Source organism: Uloborus diversus, chromosome 8, assembly GCF_026930045.1.
Source record: "Uloborus diversus isolate 005 chromosome 8, Udiv.v.3.1, whole genome shotgun sequence".
NCBI lineage: Eukaryota > Metazoa > Arthropoda > Arachnida > Araneae > Uloboridae > Uloborus > Uloborus diversus.
This window is the reverse complement of record NC_072738.1, coordinates 123845776-123869229: the sequence shown is the minus strand read 5'-3', so window position 1 is coordinate 123869229 and position 23454 is coordinate 123845776. Positions and strand designations below refer to the sequence as shown.

At 37.2% G+C, this 23454-nt stretch overlaps 1 protein-coding gene across 2 annotated transcripts in view; it reads right to left on the bottom strand.

Moving 5' to 3' along the window:
- The window catches only part of LOC129227605 (uncharacterized), an 80003-nt gene that overhangs the window by 9541 nt on the left and 47008 nt on the right, over window positions 1-23454 (bottom strand). Inside the window, exon 2 of one of the 2 annotated variants that reach the window (XM_054862191.1) lies at window positions 13101-13232. The exons of the other annotated variant lie outside the window; for it this stretch is intronic. The gene's annotated coding sequence lies outside the window, so the exon portion shown is untranslated. The remainder of the gene's footprint in view (window positions 1-13100; window positions 13233-23454) is intronic. 2 annotated transcript variants of the gene reach the window in all.

The window sequence follows — 23454 nt, the reverse complement described above, 5'->3', positions numbered from 1 at the left end:
TGCAGGTGTCATCTGCATAAATGGCAAGATGCGTGTTGTCCATGTGTGGGATATCGTTTGAGAAAATTGAGTAAAGAGTTGGGCCTAAGAGGCTGCCTTGGGGGGAGGCACCCCGGCCCGTATGTGTCTAGGTGTTGAGAGAGTTTCTCTCACTCGAGCGATAAAGTGCCTATTCATAAGATAGGAGCTGATAATGTTTATGAGTGCATGAGGTAACCCAAGGCGTATAAGTTTGTAAATTAGCGCATCAATCCAAACCCTATGGAATACCTTCGCTATGTCAAGGAAAAGCCCGATGGTTTTCTGATGATTTTTTTCAGCCTCTCTGATTAGTTCTGTGACTCTAAGTAGTTGATGGTTTGTAGAGTACTTCCTGCGGAAGCCGAATTGTTCAGCTTGTATGATGTTGTGATTCGCAAGAAAGTCAAGAAGTTTATTGAGAATGCAGAATTCAGTAATTTTGGAGAGAGCAGAGAGCAAGCTGATTGGTCGGTATTCCGACGGCTCCGCTGTTACTCTTTCCTTTTTTGGAATAGTGATTATTATAGCAGTTTTCCACTCCTGCGGAAAGTGACCCAACTCGAGTATTTTGTTGATGAGTTGGGTAATATAGAAAATAGTACGAATTGGCAGGTTTTTAATTAGAGAGTTGGTGATTCTATCAAGGCCTGGACTTTTCTTTTTCTTACACTTTTTGACATAGCTTAGAACATCTGAGGGCTGAATCTGAAGGGTGTTGCTAGCGTGTGAAGTTGTGAAGTAATTGTGTAGTGTGATGTTAACAAGTGATTCAGTTTCGTCATGTCTGGTGTTGTTAGGTGTGAACTGCTGTTCGAAATGATCGGCAAAAAGTTCTGCCTTTTCAATATCAGTCACAGCAGTTACAGTTTGGCCTCCTGGAAGGGTTTTACCTTTAATGGGCGGAATGTGTCTATACGTCCCCCGATGCCGCTTGACGGCTTTATATTTTCAAACCAAACAAACAATAAAAAGAGATAGAAATTAGTATTTTGTGTGGCCACCACGCACCGCAATAAGAGCTGCTACACTGTTAAAAAAAACCTGAAAGTTCAGGTAGTTTTCTGACTGATTTTAACAGAATATTTCCGTAATGCTTCAAAACGTATTTTTTCCTTCCAAAAACAGAAATATCACGAAAAGAAGTAACGAAAACAGAATTTTTCCATTTCTAGGGTTGCCGCTGTGCTGTACTTCGTTAGTATCCTGATTAGCCTTCAAGTTATGATAAACATCGCTTTTTGATAGTGCTTATTAAATCGCACTGTTACATTTTTTAATTAAAAGCTTATTTAGAATAACAACTCAGATGTCGAAGACAAAATAGATAGCTTGCTATTTCATGTCTGGAAAGTAATATACTCGTATGTCGAAATTGTTTTTACGCCTTTGGACTTTGTAAGTTTGGAAAAATGTTTGCGCCATTTTCAGACAGGCAGCAGTGTTTTGATCGCCCTGGTGATTTGATGTGAGTTTTACTGAGTCAGTATTAGAATATTATTGCGGTGTATTATTTTGCTCAATACTTCGAACAATTCTGCTCGTTAGTCATATTGTGTGTTCTAGCGGTGAGAATAGCTTTAGAATCTCGTGTTATCCATTTAAAATAAAGGCTATTGGATTACTTGTGTACAGACGCAATGGAGACACTTAAACTTAGCACCGCTGGTCACATGCAAGTATTGTAGAATATCTTTGTACATGTTAATATACAAATGTATTTTTCTTGTTAATATGCATTTGATAGAATTCCGATGGTTGCTGATTTGGAATTTATAGAACTATTATAAAGTTACTGTTTTTGCTCTAACGCGTTGTATTCTTGAAAGTCATTAAAACGTTAAATGCCAACATTTCGTATCAACCGGAGATTATCGTGGTGTGCGAGCAAGACAGAAAAAAGTCACTCAGTTTTTTTTTTTTTTTTTTGACAGATTGAAAGTAAACATTTTGAATCTCTAAATAAAAGTATGTCTTGCTGTTATATTTTTTGCGAAAAGGCATAGCAGATTGTTAATCTTTGAAAATACAATTACAATTTTGACAAGAATAAGTTTTCTTGACTACTTAGATATCTGGAAACATTCATTACTCCTTTCGGGATTTCATTTATAATAAAAAATATAAATTATTTAATTTATTTCCTTAGGATCTCATCCAATAACGTATTTGAGATTATTGCAAGTTTCTTGTTAAAACATTTCGGGTAAAACGAACTGATTGATATGTTTAGCCTAAGTATAATGCTTATGCACTAAAAATCTATGTTGCTATTCCAATGAGAGAAAAATGCGGAAATCACCGGGTGGGGGGGGGGGGGGGGGTATACATCATCTGAGCAAAAAATTCTTCACGTGTATGTCAATGATTCTGTTTTTAAACACAGTAAATTGGTATGCGGTACTCTCCATCAGGTATATTATTCCATGATAAAGTCAACCGGTTTTTAATGGTATTTTATTTGACTCATTTTATTTGACTTTTCATGTATGCTTTTCCATGCCACGCCAGAATATGTACGAGAAGAAGTCGAAGGAAATATCGAGCAGTATCAGCATCAAAAATTGGTGTTATATTTAAATCCACTAATTTCCTTGTTGGTACTTTTCGATTATTTTCATTCATCTGAAGATTCGAATTTCGAGATGCTTGAAAGGTAAGTTATCAAGCAAAAATTTCACTAAAAATATATTTTAGTAATAAATACAAATTAAAAAAAATAGCTTTTGAATAGTTAAACTATTTTTCTATTATATATCATTTTAAACATAGGATAGAAAAACGAAAATGAAATTTTAGTAAAATATGTGAAAATGAGAAACGATGAAATAGCGCAACGAAAAATCAAGAACCGAAAGTTCTGTAAAGACACAGAAAGTTTTAAAACGGAAAAATAGATGAACGGAAAATTTAAAAACGGAAAAATAGATCAACGGAAAGAAGAGAAATGGAATTTTCGTTAAATCACGGAAAATTTATAAATGGAAGAACAGAACTAAACGGAGAAATGAGAAATGGAACTTCTGTTAAGTCACGGAAAATAATTTAACGGAAACGTAATATTTACGGCAACTTTGCTGCCGGTACTTTATCCGTTATTTTCAGGAAATTTTTTTAACAGTGTACACGACTTGGCATGGAGTGAAACAAAGTTTGAATATCTGCGGAAGAGTATTCCATATTGTTTGAATGCGCAACCAAAGTTCGTCTGTCGAAGCAACTGGACGAGGATCACGAGCGAGGCGCCGCCCAACGAAAGCCCACACATGTTCAATCGGTGACATATCCGGGGAATATGCAGGCCAAGGAAGAAGCTGTACCTGTTGCGAATCAAGGTTGGATTTGACAGTCCTGGCGACACGTGGACGGTCATTATCCTGCTGGAACACAGCCCCTGGCAATACTTGCAGGAAAGGAATAGCTTGGGGCTGCAAAACTTCTTTTATGTATCGAGTACTGTTCAAATTGCTCACAATCCGTAGCAATTGTGATCGTCCATGATATGCTACAGCATCCCAGATCATAACTGCGGGTGCTCGTCCACTGTGGCATTCAATAATGCACTCCGGAATGTGCCGTTCACCGGCATAGCGCATGACACGAATTCGGCCATCATGGTGCCACAAATTGAAGTGGGATTCGTCAGAAAGGTCCTATTCATATTGGCCCATTGCAGCCACAGGTGGCGATGGTTTGCAGCAGACGTCTCCGAATTGATGAAGCACACAATGAAACACCTGTAGCTATTAACCACTGTGCTGCCAATTGTCTAGAGCTGACGTCACATTTCGGTGTCCACTCCCGGATTTCCGAGCTGTCGACCCTCGTCCGTCCACTGCTCCCAAACACGCATGATTGTGCTGCTGTTACGCTGGACACGAGCGGCTACTGCACGACAAGACAATCCAGCTTCACGAAGGCCGACGATTCTGCCCCGTTCAAACTCCGAAATTTGCTCAAATTTTGCGTTCTTTCGTCGAAGAGGCATAGTAAAGATTCAGCTAACGTTTACTCTAGCATATAACCACCGATAATAATCATACAGGTCTCGCTACAGATGTCTATTTATACTCGGTTCGATCCAACGTTCAGAGGGCGCTGCTCAGCATACGCATGCGCTATCGGTCTGCAATTCTAATCATTTGCATATCATGCCCTACTTTACATTTCCTGCAATTTTCAGCTTACTCGTGTAAGTCCTTCGTGATGTTGCAATTTTCACTAACAGGAGTGTTGCATGCCGTGGCGCGAGTTTCATTGTTGAAACACGCGCTTTACTCGATCATTGGCTATTATATACAGTGGCTCCCAAAAGTTATCATACACTTTGAAATTTTTTAGTAAAACCAAAATAACGCAACACTGAATTCGAATATGAAGTCCAATATTTTTTCACATCATTCCTATGTCATTCTAAATAAAACCCTGTACTGCCATGCTAAGCGCAAAAGTCGTATCTGCAGCTGAGCTCAAAATGAGAAATTGCTGTTTAAAGTTTGGCGCCTCCATGTATCTGATTCGGATGCAACTCTTTCAGATTTTTATTTAAAAAATATTTCCCATTGACAGATGACCATAACTGTTTTACTGTAAAGACTCAATTCAGCGGAATGAAGAAACGAAAAAATGGTCAACAATGAACGCTGCCTACTGGAGTTAGGGGTTAATCCACTGGAGTTAAGGTTACAATTTCAACCATTAAAATATCACCAAACAGGCAATGGCTTCGTTCAAGTGTAGAAGAGTAGAAGCAATTTTCACCCGTCATACCTTGACGGGCGACTTTTCAGTAGTTATATATTTGTTACAAAGTAACACAAAACATCACAGCTTTAGTGACAAAATTGTTGATTACTAAACAAGCAATGATTGAAAACTAAATTCTGTTTAAAATTTTTGAGAAATTGGCTACCTTATTTAGATGTATTCATGTGGACATATAGCTATTTTCATTAGTGGTCAGTAAAATAAAATGCAGGGCAATCGGCTTAACCTTTAAAACTACAGTCGTCAGCTAATTATTTTTATAAAAATTTAATTGTTAAAAATGATACTACTAACGAACGGTAATATTGACCCCTGTTATAGTAACTCTTTCAAAAAAACATCTACTTTTGTTATTGTTATTATTATTATTTTTATTCTCTGGAAAATCGTAATGGTGTAACGTTTGCAAACTGCTGCTTTATTCCGAACACTTCTCATAACGTTTGACGTGTTTAAGTAGATATAGTACATGAGTGAGAAGTGATATATTGAAGAAAAAGTAAATTAAACATGTCTGTGTTTCTTTTTTATGCGTATATTTCTTATTACATAAGATAGAAAATCACCAGTCATGATATGACGGTTGCGAATTTCTTCTTCATTCACATAAAATCGCATGACTGTACTTACATCTGAAATCCAAGTTAGATTGTCTAGTTAATTTTGCATTATGTGATTAACTTAAAATTGTTTAAGTTGGCTTTATTTAAAACACTTAGCGGATAAGACATGCCTCTTGTTTACCCTTACTGGCTTCAGCTGAAAACGGACCGCCAAGTTATCTCTTTTCAATGTCTAACGAACAAAACAGTTCACTTATAAGATCTAGTTTAGCCTTTCAAAACAACACAAATATTGGCTGTTATATGTATAATGTATTGCATATTATATGTGTAACTGGAAAATTGTCCGTCAAGGTATGACGGGTGAAAATTGCTTCTACATTTGAACGAAGCCATTGCCTGTCTGGTAATAGTTTGATTGTTGAAATATTAACCTAACTCCAGTGGATTAACCCTAAACTCCAGTAGATAGCGGTCATTGTTGACCATTTTTTCGTTTCTTCATTCCCCTGAAATGACACAGTCTTACCAGTAAAACAGTTAACTTGCCGGATCGAGATCAGCCTTGTCAAAATAAAGCATTTCCTTGCATGGCAAATATTAGCAAAAAATATTATCAAATTAGCATGTTGTGTCGCGAGTTTCATTGTTGATGACGTCAGGAGCGTTTCTCGATCATTCGCTATCATATATATATGAGGATTTTAGAAGCTGAATGTTGGCCAGGGGGGAAAAACAGTGTACTAGGCACATGCCTGCAACAACATTGCACGCGCGAAATAAAAACGTGCACTGAAATAATAAAACAATCAATAATAACGCACAAAATAGCGAAATAATTTCGAACACATTTTTCGAAGTAACACGAAGCCCTTATCAAGGCTGAAAAATTTATGAGTTTCCGATGGTAGTGACCTTTCTCGGTGACTATTTATATTTGTAATTGGCGTTTATGTAAATAAAATTTCTTTATTCCACATTGTCCTGAATACAGCATCACACTGAATTAAACTGCAAGTATGTTTAAAACGACGTTGACATTGTCTGTTAAAATGACTCCGCTTTATTCATGACATTTAAACATTTCTACAGCTAAATTGCACGTGACTTGAACAATAGTTGTAAAGCTTTAAGACTTCAGATGACACAAGCTGTTACGAATGTTTTGCTGTTACTATGTTTAAAACAACCCAATCCCATCACTCTCTGTTTGAAGAACATACGTATCTTTTTTTAGGGAGGAACTGTGATATTTGTCCTTAGAAATTTTACTTTTGTTACTTCTATAAATTTTTGCTGAGAGATCGAAAGCAGGTAGTTGAGAATTTATGAGAGATCATTTATGCAAGGGATTAAGGCAGTGTTTCTGAACCTTCAATGACCCGCGGACCGACGAAAGCTTTTGCAAAAAATGTGCGGACCGGAGATTTTTTTTTTTTAATTTTTTTTCAACTTTTCTTCTTTTTTTTCTTCTTCTTTTTGGAAAAAAAGAAAAAACTCTTGCACTACGAATTGTTAAAAACATGTGATTTTTTTCCCCGGATCAGTGCGTTTTTTTCCCCAATCTTCTTCTTTTTTTTTTTTTTTTTTTTTTGCAAAATGAAAAAAAAAAAAAAAAACTTGCACCTCGAGGAGGTCAAATACTTGTGAAATAAGTTTGCAAACAACTTAGTATTTTTTTTTTTTTCGTTTTCACAAAATACAATATCAATTACTTTTTTTTTGTGTTAAAAAGAACTGTTAGTTACGAAAAATACTTAAAGGTTAAGAATAAGGCAAGTAATTATTGTAATAATTATAAAGAAATAATAATGATAAACACGACTGAAAAATTATAGAAAAGTACAAACATCAATTACAAAATTCAAGTAAAAGATGTTGTATAGGATACTTGTTTCCTATTATCATGGTGCTTCGAATTTTTGAGAAAATGTTTTTTTAACGTGGAGGAGCAAAAACCTCCGAGTACCAATCAACTTTTTCCGCGGCCGATATTGTGTTTACACCCAAAAATAATTGAAAATATATGAAATAAGTTACGAAAAAAAAAAAGATCGTTCTGATGATTTTTCAAATGTTTTAGGAGAAAATACCCCCATGAGTCTCTCAACTTGCTGCAAATGTTCATGCTTTTGAACTTTGCACCTCTCTAGTTCTTCGAAAGAATGTTAACAGTTAATATATTGCTATCTTCCCCTTAAAATACAAATAATGGTGATGAAACCTGTCGAAAACTTATTTAAAGATTTGCTTTTTGAGCAATCACGATTGCTTATTGTTCTCACTTGACTGTTTTGATGTCCTTTGATTTTATTTTCCCACCGCTACCCTCTGGACCATCACCGTCGACCGGCTCCTCACGATGCTGCTCCTATAGCGAAAGCCGTCTCCAGATTGCATCCATGTCCTACAAACACGCGCATACATACACAACTACACGCACACGAACGCACACAAACACATACACACACATACACACAACTACCCACACATTCATGCCTGCACACAGACACAAACACATATGCCTACACACATACACATACCCCCCACACACACATTCGTATACACAACTACCCACACACTTATGCCAGCACACAGACACAAACACAAATGCCCCCCACACACAAACACACATACCCCCCACACACAACACAAACACACACGCCTACATACACACACTCGTGATTGCGAAAAACATAATTTGAATTCAAGCTGTCAAAATTCAAATTAATTTTTTTTTTTCGAAATTATGCATACAGGGTCTGTATAAATAATAGTCCAGTCAATAGGTAGAAAAAAACGGGCTTGCCTTACAAAAAATGGGGTCAAAGATTTTTTTTTTAAATTTGTATATACTAATGCCAATATGAAAAAACCAAGTTATCCAACACGAAAGACCTCGGGAGAACTTTTGGGGGCCGAAAAACCCCCAAAATTTGTGACTTTTTGTATTATTTTCAAAATATCTCAAAAAAGGTTAAAATTACAAAAAAACTTCCAATAGAAATGTTAAAGAGGAGTAAATTTCCTTCAACTTTTGTCATTACAACATTTTTGTAGCATGAAAAGCAAGCGAGTTACAGCTTCTTGAAAGTCACACTTTTTCTGAACCCCTTAGCGAAATGCGTGAAAGCGCATCGGATAACGGAAGAAAAAAGGAGAAACGCCGGCAATCTGACCTTGGAAATCATTTGTCTTTCGCAGCTGAGGGTCAATGCCTCTGTTCCCATTAACTTAAAAAAAACACCTTCATTCTATCCCCCCCCCCCCTTTTTTTTTTCTCCGAATGCGATGTATCGACTCATTAGCTACTCATGTTGATTACTTCAGAGTTCGAGCAAGAGTATGTTTTATCAATCTGTGTGTTCTGTATTACAATTTTTTTCCAGAAATGATTACGCCTGACCAAGGTTTTTTTTTTTTTTTTTAAATTTGCGAAATCAGTTTGAATGAACGCGAAATAAAGATTGTCAAGGAGAAGGGAATAGAAAATCTTCAAAGATGCAGCGCAAAACGTCAAAATGAAGAACATCAGCGTTTTTTGTAGGACTTAAAAGGAGTGACGATTCACACTGCCTGTCACAAATGCTATATCAATGAGCAATCAATCTCTTCCCTTGAAGTAATGGTTGAACCTAACATGTTAACTAAATTCCTCAAGAAAGATTTCTGGCAAATTATAACAAGAATCGTCTTATTCAACTTCTTGAGACATATGTATTTCGAAGAGTGTGGCATTGAAGTCAGGCAGACTCAAGAAGATGCCGACTTACTTACTGTTCTTTCAAAGGCGAAGGAAATTGAAAAGGTTGTTATAGTGGGCGAGAGGATATAAATCTGTTGGTGCTGATGACAGCTTTAGGACAGCTTTTCAGCAACTTGTTCTTTTTAAAACCTGGAAGAGAGAATGCTTGTGATTTGTTTTTTTTCCCCCACTAAATCCTTTAAGTTTGACCCCAGCAATATTTTTTTAATCCATGCATTTAGTCGGTGTGATACGATTTCGGCAATCTTTGGCCAAGGGAAAATTAAGTTGTACAACATAGTCAAAAAAACTCCTGAAATTAAGGAAGCTATTGAAGTATTTATGAACCCAATCAGTCATCATGATGTCGTAGCTGCAGCTGGAGAAAGCATTTTGAAAATATTATACACAGGTGACTTAAAGTATTTGAACCTATCTTTTTATACTTTGCGATTTAATCTTTTTATAAAACTAGTATACAGGGCCAAAATAAATCTTGCAGGGCTACCTCCAACTTTCGAGGGGAGTGGGGGATGCTGGAAATTATCACTCATATCGGTGCTACCACCAAATTCAAAGTTGGTTGAGCAACATAATTAATCCAGAGAAATGGGGTTGGGAACGCAGAACGCAAGGTCTAATGCCTGTTGACACGAAAAGGGATTCAGTTCCTCAGACTCTTTTGAAAATTGTACCTTGTACCTGCAAGAAAAATTGTACTGGAGCCTGTTCTTGTCGCAAGGCAGGTTTAAAATGCTCCAGCACGTGCAAACACTGCAGTGGCACAAATTGTGAAAATGTTGCAGAAATTTCATCTTTGGATGAGACTGCCGAAAAAGATGATTTGTTCCAGGAGCTTTAAGAATCACCGCAACAAGGAGATGAACAATTAAAGGACCACAGCTTCTTTCTACCCCCTACAGATTCTGAACCGGGAGAACCTGGACCTTCAAAACGGCTTCGAAGAAGATAAACAGCGTATTTTGTTGTCATTTCTCTATTTGCTTTAAGGTCGAATGAATCTCTCTGTTAATTTAGATATATGTATTAATCTTCTACAGTTGGATTTTCATTTTGTAAGGTAATTCTTTTGGGTTTTCCATGCCTCAAAAAGTCAGTTTCTGCAGAATTTTTTCAATGTGTTCATTACGTATTACTATTGTACCTTTAGTTATTCATTATTATGTCTATTGTTTGCTTATTATCACCCTAATATTTATTCATTCACATTTATATTCGAATATTGCATTTTCGCTTGCAATAGAATAGATGGTACGAATTATGTGCTTTAAATGAATGAGAAGATTATGTAATTCAATTACAAACTGCAATATAAATCATATGTGATTGGAGTCTGACTGAAGACTACCTCTGTCAGACTAGAAATATTAGTTCGTGAGCGGTGGGGGAGGGTTTATTATTATTATTGTATCAGAGCATAGGATGCATGACTGTGTTGATTGTTTGCTTATTAGCTGCCTAATATTCATTTCTTCACATTAATATTTAAAAATCGCATCTTTGTTTGCAATAATTAGACTAGAATGTACGAATTATATCCCTCAAATGAATGTATATATTGTGTAATCTAGTTACAAACAACAATATATCATCTATTATTGGAGTCTGATGAAGACTACCTCTGTCAGATCAGAAAAGTTAGTTCGTGAGCAGTGGGGAAGGTTTTTTTTTTATTATTGCATCGTCGTATGTGCTTTAAATGAATGCGTATATATGTATTTCAGTTTCATAATACATCGTTCGTTTTTGGAGTCTAGTGGGGACTAATCTGTCAGCCAGAATCGCTATTGTGCCCAGGGGGGGGGGGTGAGCAAGAAACTCAAACTACTCTAACTGTCGATAAACTCTCTGAAACTAAAGTTTCTATTCAAGTTCTAATAATTATGACACCTTGCTTTCAGTGTGAAAGCTTTTTTTTTCGGAGTGGAGGAAAACTGCCCATTTTCAAAGAGCTATAGCAAGCTTGTTATTTGTGCTACAAAAAAGTTGTAAATACAAAAGTTGTAGGAAATTTTATGTTCTTTAAACTTTACATTTAAAACTTTTTTCTAAGTTGAACCATTTCGGAGATATTTTGGAAAAAACAAAAAAAGTCATAAATTTTTGTGGTTTTTCGGCCCCCAAAAGTTCTCCCGGGGTCTTTCGTGTTGGATAACTTGGTTTCTCCATGTTGGCACCAATATGTACAAATTAAAAAAATAAAATCTTTGACCCCATTTTTTGCAAGGTAAAATGTATCTATTGACTGGACTATAAGTTATGAGACTCATTTTTTCCGGATGCGACTGTACTTCTCAAGTGGGCACAAACTGGGTTAGGTCGGTGGTGGAACTCACTCCTGTCCGTAGTCGCCTGGTAGTCTTTGTTTGGGCAGCATTGTCGTTATAGTGTATCTCTGTTGCAAACGTCGGTTCCAGCTCCAAAATGCAGAGAACATTTGAAGCAGTGAGAAGCAAAGGGATGTAAGTGGCAAAATTTAAAAATTTGGAGATAACCAGTACAAATGGTAGGTGAACCTCTCCTTTGTCTTGGGGCAAGAGATGATACTAGTAGCTCTGGTAGGTGCTGCTGTACAGCGTGATTTAGAAAAAAATTCAATGAAAGCCTACCTAGGACGTTATCTTTATAGTCGTTTTACTCAAAACTTGAAAACGTCCACTTACATCCCTTTGCTTCTCACTGCCTCTTTTGAGCTGCGTTACGCGATTCAAGTTTTGTGTGGAACTTTTTAAATCGGCCTCAGAGACTTAAGAAATGTTTAAGCCAGTGTTCGGAGATAATTGTCTGTTGAAGGAGCATGTGTTTCGGTGGCACAAGTGTTTCAAAGATGGCCAGGAGAGCGTCGAGGATGAATCTCAAACAGGGTGTCCGTCAACAGAATTTACGCAAATGGGAAACGTGTGCGTGTTGTGCTAAATTTAGACCGCCCGTTAAGTGTGAGAATGGTTGAAGATGAAATTGGACCTGATAAAATGGCAGTTCACAGTATCACCGCTGAACACTTGAGAAATGTTGGAAACACTTGCTTCATCCTCCAGAGTTTCCTGGTAAATAATGGTATCTCTACGCTTCCCCAGTCCACCTACAGCCACTATTTAGCTTCATCAGACTTCTTTACATTCCCGAAGATGAAAACATCATTAAAAGGGCATCAGCATGGAACTCTGGATGCCATGAAAGCGCTAGTACAAGACTTCCAAACGACATTCTGGAAGTAGACTACAAAGCAGCTTTCGAAGCTTTGAAAACTCGCTGGGATAAGTGTGTGCTATGCCAAGAGTCTGATTTTGAAGAATTTTAAGTGTGAGTATTAATGTCTGCAATAAATTCTCAGAACACAGCAACTCAATCTCATTACTTTTTCTACAGCCCTGTATGTCGCACATTGTAGAAAATGGGAACTTGCTATACCTGTCGCGGGAAAGTAATGGGCAGCATCTGCATTTTTTTTTTTTTTGTCATCTATAGTAACTTAAGTTATATTGAGCATGCTTGCTTGTCTGGTTTCTGCTGAAAATAAAGCAGGAAAGAAAAAAAAAACGTCAATTTCCAGCATTTCCCAATTGTTAATATGGAATCCAAAACGCGTTTCTTCAAAAATCTCAAAACCTCATACGTGCAGATACTGCCCTTTACCTTCATACGGCAGTAAAACATAGTACGTACTATGTTGTGCTATGATAGTTATTGCAATGCTTAATTTTCGAAGCTCATTGTATCTTTTCTTAGCAAAATAAATAACATAAACTACAGTGTGGCTCTGGAAGCTTGCCCTTGGACGAGGTGTTTATGTTTGGGTCGAAAGAGGAAAAATTCTTAAATTGGCCCAGAGACAATAATCATTTTCGCTAAACAGATCGGGTTCCCTCACTCCGATTTCAACAAATAGAATCGATTAAGCCTCAGCGGCTCGTATGCCAGCTTACCAGACTATTGCACTGATTTTGAACCTAGGCCAAGTAGACAAATAATTTCAAGTGCTTTACCTGTTTTGGTTGAATTTAAACTTTGTGGAACTTCTACTTCCTATTTCAATCCTCAGGCACTAAGCACTCCAATTTCTTCATAGAGCTCAGCTCATACCGATGTAAATCATGTCTCTTCGATGAACTTGAAAGCTGTACAATATATCAAAAGTGAAATAAATGAGAGTTAAGTTTTTTTTTAATGAAACAAAGTGTAAGAAGTTCGGTTCAATAAAAATATAAAATGACTAAACAGTCGATACAATGACTGAGAAGTTTTTAAGAAAACAAGTGATGGAATTGCAGGGGGGGGGGGATTATCCTAAACAATCATCTAACATTCAACACATGACAGAAGTCACTTCAGGTCAGTATTCGCATAATGCTCACAAGGTACGCTCTTGCCCCTTCACACTCAAGGTTCCCCCGTACCCTGTTTTAAATTTATTTGTTAATCGGTTGAACCTGATAATCTTTACGTAGTTTAACCGGTTGACATTTGAAACTTGACACCCTCAGAGACCACCCGCACCTACCAATTGCTCGGTTTAACGGTTTAACCGGTTGGATGTGGGTCTGAGGACAACTCTGTTTTTTGATCCAGACCAGGAGTCAAGCAAGTCCTGATCCAGTCCCCTCCCCTCCGCAAGACATATTGTTTTGGAATGTTCACTTGGAGGACTTTGTGACCACGTACTACGAACACATTTAACGAGCACCTGTCACCATTAACGAACATGGAGGATCTTCCATAGGCTGGCATCGAGCTCAGGATTCTCCGAGGAAGTCCTCTTTCGACGAATGGCGTATCCCCGCGTTCCCCTCCAACTGCAGCACTGGTTGCATATTAATGTTGTTCTCAAAAGTGAAAGTGTAAAGGCAATTCCATTTCAAAATACGTATCATTTGCTGCACAAAACACGCTACAAAGAGTTCAAAAATGTTAGGTTCATGATTTATTGTACGAACTTAGTGAAAAACAGATTCTCTAATTCTGCAAAATACAATCAAATTTTAAAAGCTTCCAGAAACATTATTTAAATAACTAGAAAATCGCCCGTCAAGGTGTGACGTGTGAAAACTGCTTCTACATTTGAACGAAGCCATTGCCTGTTTGGTGATATTTTGAAAGTCTAATCCTAACTACAACGGATTAACCCTAAACTCCAGTGGACTCCATAGTTGGCTATTTTTTTCGTTTCTTCATTCACCTGAAATGACACAGTCTTACCAGTAAAAAAGTTCAGTTACCGGATCGAGTTCAGCCTTGTCACAGTAAAACCTTTTCCAGCATGTTAAACATTACCAAATCACATTATCAAATTATCATGCCGTGGAGCGAGTTTCATTGCTGAAACTCGCTGTTTACTCGATCATTGGCTATTATATATATGAGGATATTATGGCGAATACTCAGACAGCACATAAACACCCAACTTTGCTCCCTCCTCCCCGACCCCTGAGGTTCTTTTGGCTTGGAGGTAAAGCACTGGGTTACTATTACAAAGGTAAGTCGTTCAAAACCCGCCACGGAAACGTCTCTCCCTCCCATCACGTCCGGGTCACCAATATGTGCTGTACGAATGTGGGGCACATTGCTCACTCTGCTATCCATATTCACACGCTACAATATTTTTTTTAGCTCAGTAATAGAAGCGTCTTCTGAGATACGTCCGTTACTGAGTACAAACAAATATTTAAATATTGTTTATGGAATTGTTACGGAGCTTAAGAGCCGAAAATGGTATAAAATGGCTCTCTGTATACGAAATATTTATCAGATCGTCTCGATTTTAGTTTCATTGGAAAACCAGTGAAAAATGCCCCCTTGGAAAATTCAGCTGCACTTCATGGGAGTAGAGCCATGTTTTTCGTAAAGTTCATGTAAAAAAACAATTATGCAATATCTTTGGAGTTTTTGCATGGTGTTTTGCGCAACAGCTAATACGCCTGTTACCATGGAATTACCTGGGAGGTGAAGTTATTAAGGCATAGCCGGATTGATTACAATTAGTTTGATGATTAAAGTGAAGGAGAAAGCAGCAAAACCATATGCAGCATGATTCGTGCAGGCATGAGTAGGATTTGATTTTCATTCTATTCTGATGACTCTTTCTTGAGGTTATAATTTTCAAATAACAGCACAAATTCAAGCAACAGAAATTATTCAATAAGAGTTTTATAACCATATTGGATCTAGAATATTCGCAAATCCAGAAAACTATAGGGGGCGCTGTAGCCACTGTCTAATGGTGGATGAAAAAGGTAAAACAAACAAATGACGTAACTTATAACTTGCTTTGACGCTTAGTGAATGACAGTAATTTTTCATCGTGTTTGTGGGAAGCTTTCTTTTCTATTCTTCTGAAATTACATTACGCCACAAACTGTCTGTTGTTGTTGCTTGTCCCACTTGGCAGACAGAAACATCATACCAAGTCCATGAAGCCGTGCGAACAAAGTCCCTCCAAAACAGCAGAAGGGTCGGTATACAGCTGATTCAGGTCACAGCCGATGCAAGAAAAAATATGGGCGGGAGCAGCCTGAGTCAAATTGCATTTTGGGCACAAGGGGAAAACCTTAATACCAGCCACATGTCGCTGTGCTCGAGTGTGTCCACTTCTCAGTCGGGCTAGGACGGTTTGATGTTCTCTACTACTTGCCCGAAGCAAAGCAGCACCAGGGCGGGATGCTTTGTACCATTCATGAATAGGGGGCTGTCTCCAAGAGGAACTGATGCTTTGCTTAACACGGGTTGCAATTTCTGAAAAAGAAAGGCATCCGTTATGAGGAGAAATCTCTCAGCTCCCCTGACGAGCCAGCCCATCAGCAATCTCATTTCCAAATACATCCACATGTGACGGTATCCATTGAAAACAAACTGTCTGAAGCCTGTAATTTACCCCAAAGAAAACACATAAAATGGGCTGTTTTACCTTTTCCGGTAGTATTTTTAATCACCGCAAGGTAGCGTATTCGAGCTCTGGAGTTGCGAATTGACTTTCCATTCTGAGACAAGTGTTATTTTTGATCGTCTATAAATTTTAGGCTATCATTTTCCTCAACACACTTCTCTTTCATCACTCAACTCACCGGGGCGAGTAAATTCCAAAGGGTAATGCCACTGGCAACTTTGGCAACCTTTCATTTTGATGTGTTTCCAAATGACGATGGATTTTTCCCCCTTCCTTTCAAAGCTGTAACACGTGTGATTGTTGCTTTTGTCGTTCAGCCGCTGGAAAGAAGAGCATCTTCGAAATTAAACAGTAGTCTAACAATAAAAGATTCCTTTTTGTAACAAATGCGAAGAACTGAGACATTTTGTGCGCGTAGGTAGTTCAGATTGGTGGTGTAGATGGTTGTGTGGTTTAAAAAATAGGAATATTTTACAAGAATGGAAAGCTAATCTAGTTCTTGATGGAAATTCTTCATTAATAAGCCGCTCTGATACTATTATCACAGCATTATTTCGTTCTATTTGAGACGATTTAATGCTGTATAGCAGTGATGCTCAATCTATGAGCTGCGGTCCATAAGTGATCCACGAAGCTGACAAGCAATTGGCCCGTTATGTTCAATGTTACGAATCAAAAACTACATTCCATCTAGCAACATCCTCATATATATTTAACATCCGATGATCGAGTAACGAGCATGTTTCAACAATGTAACTCGCGCCGCAGCATGATACACTGTAAAAACGATTCAGAAACGTTCCTAGAAAATATGTTCCTGATGTGCCCAATTTCTGCCAGTAACATACCTTGTAAAAACCAGGAACGTTTTCTGCTGAATTTCAGCAGCCTTCCTGAAATTATCCTGGAAGCTTCCTGAAAATTTCAGAAATCTTCCCGTTAGAAGGCAGTCTTGTCTCTGAAACTGAAGAGTAAACTAAGCTAAGTATAGTTTAATATCTCGGGACCTTCCTTAATTACTTAGAAAGTTCCATAAGCAGTATTGAAAACATGGTTAAAGCTATTCCAGAATTGCAAGTAAGTATCAAGAACTTTACTCGCCTGTAATTCTGGCAAAGCAACGTTGTCCATACTTAATCACTCCCTTTGAAACCTTAACCAGCATGAATGGGCCGTAATCGAGCTGAAGCCGATGCACTTTATAAATACACGCAGATAATCTTTACACTGGGAACTAAAAATATTTTTCTTAACAGTGAGAAGTCTGCATTTGTGCAACTTTTAGCAATTCAGGAATTGTTTTGACGACGATACTTGATTTTTCCAGGAAGTGGATAAAAACCATTGAAATCCTGAAACGTTACACAGAAATAATCAGTAACGTTTCAGAATTTCTTTGCAGTGTAATTTAATAATATGTTTTGGTAATATTTAACATGCAGGTAAAGGCTTTATTGTGACAAGGCTGAACTCGATCCGGTAACTTAACTGTTTTACTGGTATGTCATTTCAGGGGAATGAAGAACCGAAAAAATGGTCAGCAATGAACGCTACCTACTGGAGTTTAGGGTTAATCCACTGGAGTTAGGGTTACAATTTCAACTATTAAAATATCTCCTCATAGGCAATTGCTTCGTTCAAATGTAGAAGCAATTTTCACCCTTCATATCTTGACGGCCGATTTTCTAGTTCTAAATTAATCGTGAAATCGTCCTAGACATTAGCAACCCACTCCAAGTCAGGGCGAATCAAGTTACTCCTCCATTTCATATTGCCCCATAACTTTCCTTTTCTTTCCTTCTGCTTGAGTTTTTTAGGTGCAGGTAAATAGTCATGATGTTTCTTATCTGTGTCAAATAGTCAGAAATTGATTTTCAAAAAGCAGTTGCAAACTTTTCTTTTCTTTTCCACGTTACCCAATAGTGTTTTAAAATATACTTGATTTGGTGGGGAGTTCTTTCCTACGGGGGAGGGTGTCAATCTTAGGGGCCCCTTTTCAGAAATGGGAGGAGTTGCGCCATTGCTGTTGGGGGGATTGGCACCCTTGCTTAATACATAGGAGGTGTGGCTCTAGGATACAGACTAGTTGACACCACTACTGCATACTGGCAAAGGGGTCATGGTAACAAAAAAGCAATGCGGCATTAGACTTCTGCTCAGTATCTGAACTCGTCCACACAAAGTTTTGACGTGTTGTCTGAAATGTAATGTGAATCTCATAAAAAACAACCCTGCTGTAAAAAATTTCCCCGCCAAGAAAACCTTTAACTTTTCCGCACAAAAAAGAAAACCTGCATCCTAAACCCAAAAACCCTCAGCCATAAAAAGTTATGATATCTAGTTTGCCCGCCAAGTATCTGCCAAACTATCATCCTCCCTCTTCTCCTTTTTCATCACAGCTACTTCCATTTTAGAACCTCCTCCCACCTTCAACTCCTCAGAAATATGGATAGATCTTTTAAATTGTTTATCTTGTTTGGCGGGAAGCTTTTCAAAGTGAAGTGGTTGCTTGGTGAGCAAAAAGCTTCCCGCCAAACAAGATAAACAATTTAAAAGATCCATATTTCTGAGGAGTTGAAGGTGGAAGGAGGTTCTAATGGAAGTAGCTGTGATGAAAAAGGAGAAGAGGGAGGATGATAGTTTGGCAGATACTTGGCGGGCAAACTAGATATCATAACTTCTTATGGCTGAGGGTTTTTGGGTTTAGGATGCAGGTTTTCTTTTTTGTGCGGAAAAGTTAAAGGTTTTCTTGGCGGGGAAATTTTTACAACAGGGTTGTTTTTGATGAGATATCACATCTTTTTGCATTGATATTATTACTTTGTCTGTATTTTTAGAATTGAGAACTTCAAGTCAGAAAATTTTCAATTGAAACAACGCTGTTTTGTGTTTTTAAGGAACAATAATGGCTAGCCTAATTTTACGTCAAGTTATTTTCTGACTATTAAGATTCTATGTTCATTTTGCGAGAATTGGACGGTTTAAATTTTATTGCAATCCTTGTATCCTCTCTGTTGCAAAGAAAACTTATTGGATAATAAAATACTATATTTTAAATTATATTGTTTTCGAGTATTTTACAACTTCGCAATAAATTCTACTAGTTTCTTTATTTGACAGATTATTCAACATTTTCATGAAGGTTTCTTTAAATGTTTTACAGCTTGAGGGCTATTTTAATCTAGCTTTTCACTTTCTTGTTTAATTACATTTTTTCTTAAATCGTGGATTATTTTACGTTTTATGGGATACTTTTAATTGTTTGGTGATTTATCTTTTTCTTGATAGAAGTCTTTGTCTTGTTTAATACCTCGTTTTGTTTAAAAGTTCATTTAAAAAACGAAATAACGCATGTTATCACCAAGCACAAAAAAAAAAAAAAAAAAAAAAAAAAAAAAAAACTAAGCCATTAAATATTTTAAATTTAAATGTGTCAGAAGATCTATACAACTTTACTCGATGTCAAATCGCGGATATCCCAAATTTGCCATAGCGAATGCGCATGTTGCGCGCGGACTAAGCTCATTAAAAGTCTTGCTTAAATTAATTGCAAAAATTTTTTCAGCTAACAAATTACTGCAAAGCACGGATATCCACACACGTATTTCATATATTTTCAATTCATTATGTGTTGTTTGTGAAAAATCCATTAATTTAGAAAATAAGCAAACCAATAAAAAAGTGCTATTTTTCGTTTCCAATTAAAAAGGTATATGTGCCGTATTCATATGCGTACAGTTTCATATAATTTGTCACGTAAAATATTGTAATGGCTTAACCCCAGTTTCGCGCCGACATTTAAAATTTCTTCCCTCCACAAATATATAAAAACTGAAAAACAGGGGGAAGGAAATTTCGTATCGGCAAAACTTTGGGGGGGGGGGGTGAGGACAGCATTCTAATCTCATAACTCATTCATTCATTTGTTTCTCTGCTTAAGTATAAACAAACAACATAGAATCTGAAAACAGAAAGCCCAATGAGCTAAGTCTGCGCGCATGCGCAGTCGCTGTGGCAAATTTGTGATATCCGCGATTTAACGTCTAGTTGCAACTGTTGGATATGTTTTAGTCAGTGGTGGCGCTAGGAAATCTCCGACAGGGTGGCAAGCTTGCCCGACAGGGGGGCATAGCCAAATTTTAGTTTGTAAGATTACACCCCCCCCCCCCCCCAATTCAGGTGATAAAGAAGCTAATCATTCTTTGCGTCTAAGAACACGAATTCCTCATAAAAATTAAAAGCAAAAAATCAAAATTTTAAAATAGATAAAATGAAATATGTAGGGGAAAAAATCAAATTTAAAATGAAAAACATGAAATTAGGTTTTTGTGAACAGGGTCATCGCGAGATGAATAAACTAGAACTGTCTGAAAATCAAAATTTGACGAAAAATCTGAATATGATGTAAAATCATTATAAATGTGTGCTCAGAGTTTTTTTGCAGAGAAAGAAACTTAACAGGAATTTAGTTGTGGGTGTAGAAATTAGGGGGGTCCGGGGGTTCTCCCCCGGAAAATTTTCGAAATTGTAGCGCTGAAAACGCATTTTAGATGATCTTCGGTAATGTCAAGGAGAGAAGGGTTTGGGTGCTCACCCCCAAAGAATTTTAAGAAATTGAAGTCCAATAAACGAAATTTTAGCCGATCTGTAATGGTATTTTATAGGGAGTGAGAGTCAAGGTGCATCCCCGAAAAAGTTTCAAAATTAAAGTATCGAAAACGCAATTGTAGGTCATGTTTGGTAACGTTAGGGTGATGGGGTTAGTGATCGATTAAGATACTAACGGCTCCTCGCCCCCCCCCCCTCCTTCCGTAATCAAACGTAATAAACACACAAATTTACGTGGTGGAAACTCCAGGGCTCAAGGTCATAGCGGTGCTCATCCACTAGCTCAAAATATGGTATTGGGGAGCAGAGAAACCCACATCTTAAGTAAATAGAAGAAGAGTAACTAATATTAAGTTAAAAAAGTCAAAAGAAACTTGAGCCCGATGCCTAGCTTTATATTAAGATGCACCTCGCGAGTCAGAACACGTATAAAATAAAATTTATTTATATTTTCTTTCATTATATTAGCTTTCCGGGATAACTTGGGAAAGAATGGAAAAGGGAAAACGATCACAACTACTAATTTTTGCTAGCGCAAAAGCAAAATCAAGAGAAAAAATTGAAAAAATTTTGAAGAGCGTAGCTTGCTAAAACCAATTACAAGTATTTTAGTTGATAACAAATAGAAACTGGAAACGGATAAAAATTTTGCGCTAAAAAAATTAGAAAAGGTGCAAATTTTTACGGTTTTTAATTAGTTTCTATGGGAATAAAAGGTCTACATCGATTAGGCGTAGCTGGTGGTGGATGGAGCCGACGGGCAGCCGAGCTAATCAAATAAATAATCATGATCATGTTTCACAGGGGCTGTGAACATATTTTATTCCTAGATTTTTAAAAATATCATCGTACGAATCACAGCTATTTGGAGGAAAATGTGTGGGCCGCCGAAGCATGTTTGAAACAGAAAATAAAAGATAAAATGTAGTGAGCGAGATTTAAATTATTGAAATGAATAGTCACACCAGTAGTTCTTAACAGGACTATGGAGTCGGAAGAAAAATGACCGACTCCGACTTGGGGGAATTTTAGAGCCTTCGATTCTGATTCCACAAGAACTAACTGGCAGAGTTGCAAAAAAAGGGAAAAAGATCGATTTCGACTGCTGAATTTTAAAACCTTCGACTCCTGACTCCGACTTCGTTACCTCAAAATCAGTCCGACTTCAACTCCTCACCATTGGTTCTGAATTTTTGAATGTACAAAACGAAAGTAATGTGTGTGTGTGTTTTGTGTAATCCAAAAGAAAAACAAAAAACGAAACTTGATAATATGGTCGGCACCATGCTAAACTCGGTAACAAACAAAGGTGAAAAATCGCGAATCTTGTTTTTCAAATTCAATGGTTTGCCATAGTACTCAAAAAGGGCTATTACTACAGTACACTCCCGATTATCCGCGGAATTGAGTGGCTCAGGTACCGCGGATAATGCGAAGAAGGTTTAAAACCAGAGGTAAGGAAGACAGAAATTATCTTTTGCTTGAGAATGATTGTATTGTAAATAAAACGTGAAACGTTTAAAAGAGATGCGGCATTAAAAAATATTTGTATTTCAAGCTCTACAGAACTAGAATAAACTAAAATTTAAATCAATTGGTTGACTTTCCGTCAACCTAAAACATTCAACAGCCCAGAAGTGAAAACAGTGACCACAACAAAAAAGACCACCCCATCAGAGAATTCCGAGAAGACCTGTAGGCGTTTTCCTAACCTTTCTCAATCGGAACAGATGATAAGGATAATGTCGTACGCTCCTAAGGGGATAAACTAGGGTTCTTCAGTAAACATATGTGTTTTACCGAAAGCAGCTGAACGCTTTCCCTTGAGGCACGTGTCAAAGAGAAGTCGATGACAATGCTTCGACTTTCACGTTTTTTGAGAAGGAGCACTTGTCGTGGGAAAGGGGGGAAAAAATCTGGGACGAATTGATTTCAGGTCCGTGTTCTTGAAGAACAAAATTTTTCTCCACAAGGATTGAGTTAACTATTTTTTTTTCTTTTTCCGAGACTTTGCCGAAAAAGAAAAACCCGCACTTTTCCGAGAAACTTTTTTATTTTTCAAATTTTTTGAAGCATTCATAATTCGAAAATGCCTAACCATTAGTTTCAAACTTTTTATTGAACATGCCAGTTGAAATCTGTCATACTTTCAAATTTTAAGTTTTAATTCACTTTCCAGACTAAGGCAGGAAAATGTCAATTCAAAGTCTTACCTTAAAATTTATCTACATGGACCATTTTTGCAGATCTGCGGAGTCGGGGGGAAAATGGCCGACTCCAACTCAGGGCGGATTTAGACTTAACGGGGCCCTAAGCTTTTTTAGGTATGGGGCCCCTTTTGTAGTTTTAACAATGTTTCTCTCGGTGGTGTAAGAGAGAGAGAGAGGCATTTTTAAAATTTTTTTTCTCCTTTACTATGTCTGTTTCTTTTATCTGATACATACAGCAATACTTTAATTTTTGTTGATCGTGTTTTAATGTGTTTTTCCTGATGTCCTGTGTTGGATTGACCTTAAGAGGAGAAATGTTATCAAGAAAGTGACACATGACTCCCTTTTAAGTGGAGTACAAAATATTCCCAATTGTAGGGAGCCCGGAGATTTCTTCCCCGGAGGAAATTTTGAAAAATAGATATAAAATTCTGCATTTTGAAGCCTTATAAGATGTAGTTCGAACTACAAAAATATCAGGACAGAAACAGGCAAACAAAACTTTTTTTAAGTTATAAATTATATAAAAAAATAAGATAATACACAGTAAAAATTGTTTTTGATTCGAAAAACCAATGACAGCAGTCGACAGAGAGAAACAGCGCGGGAAACGAAAAGACAACTCATTGCTTCTTGCTCACA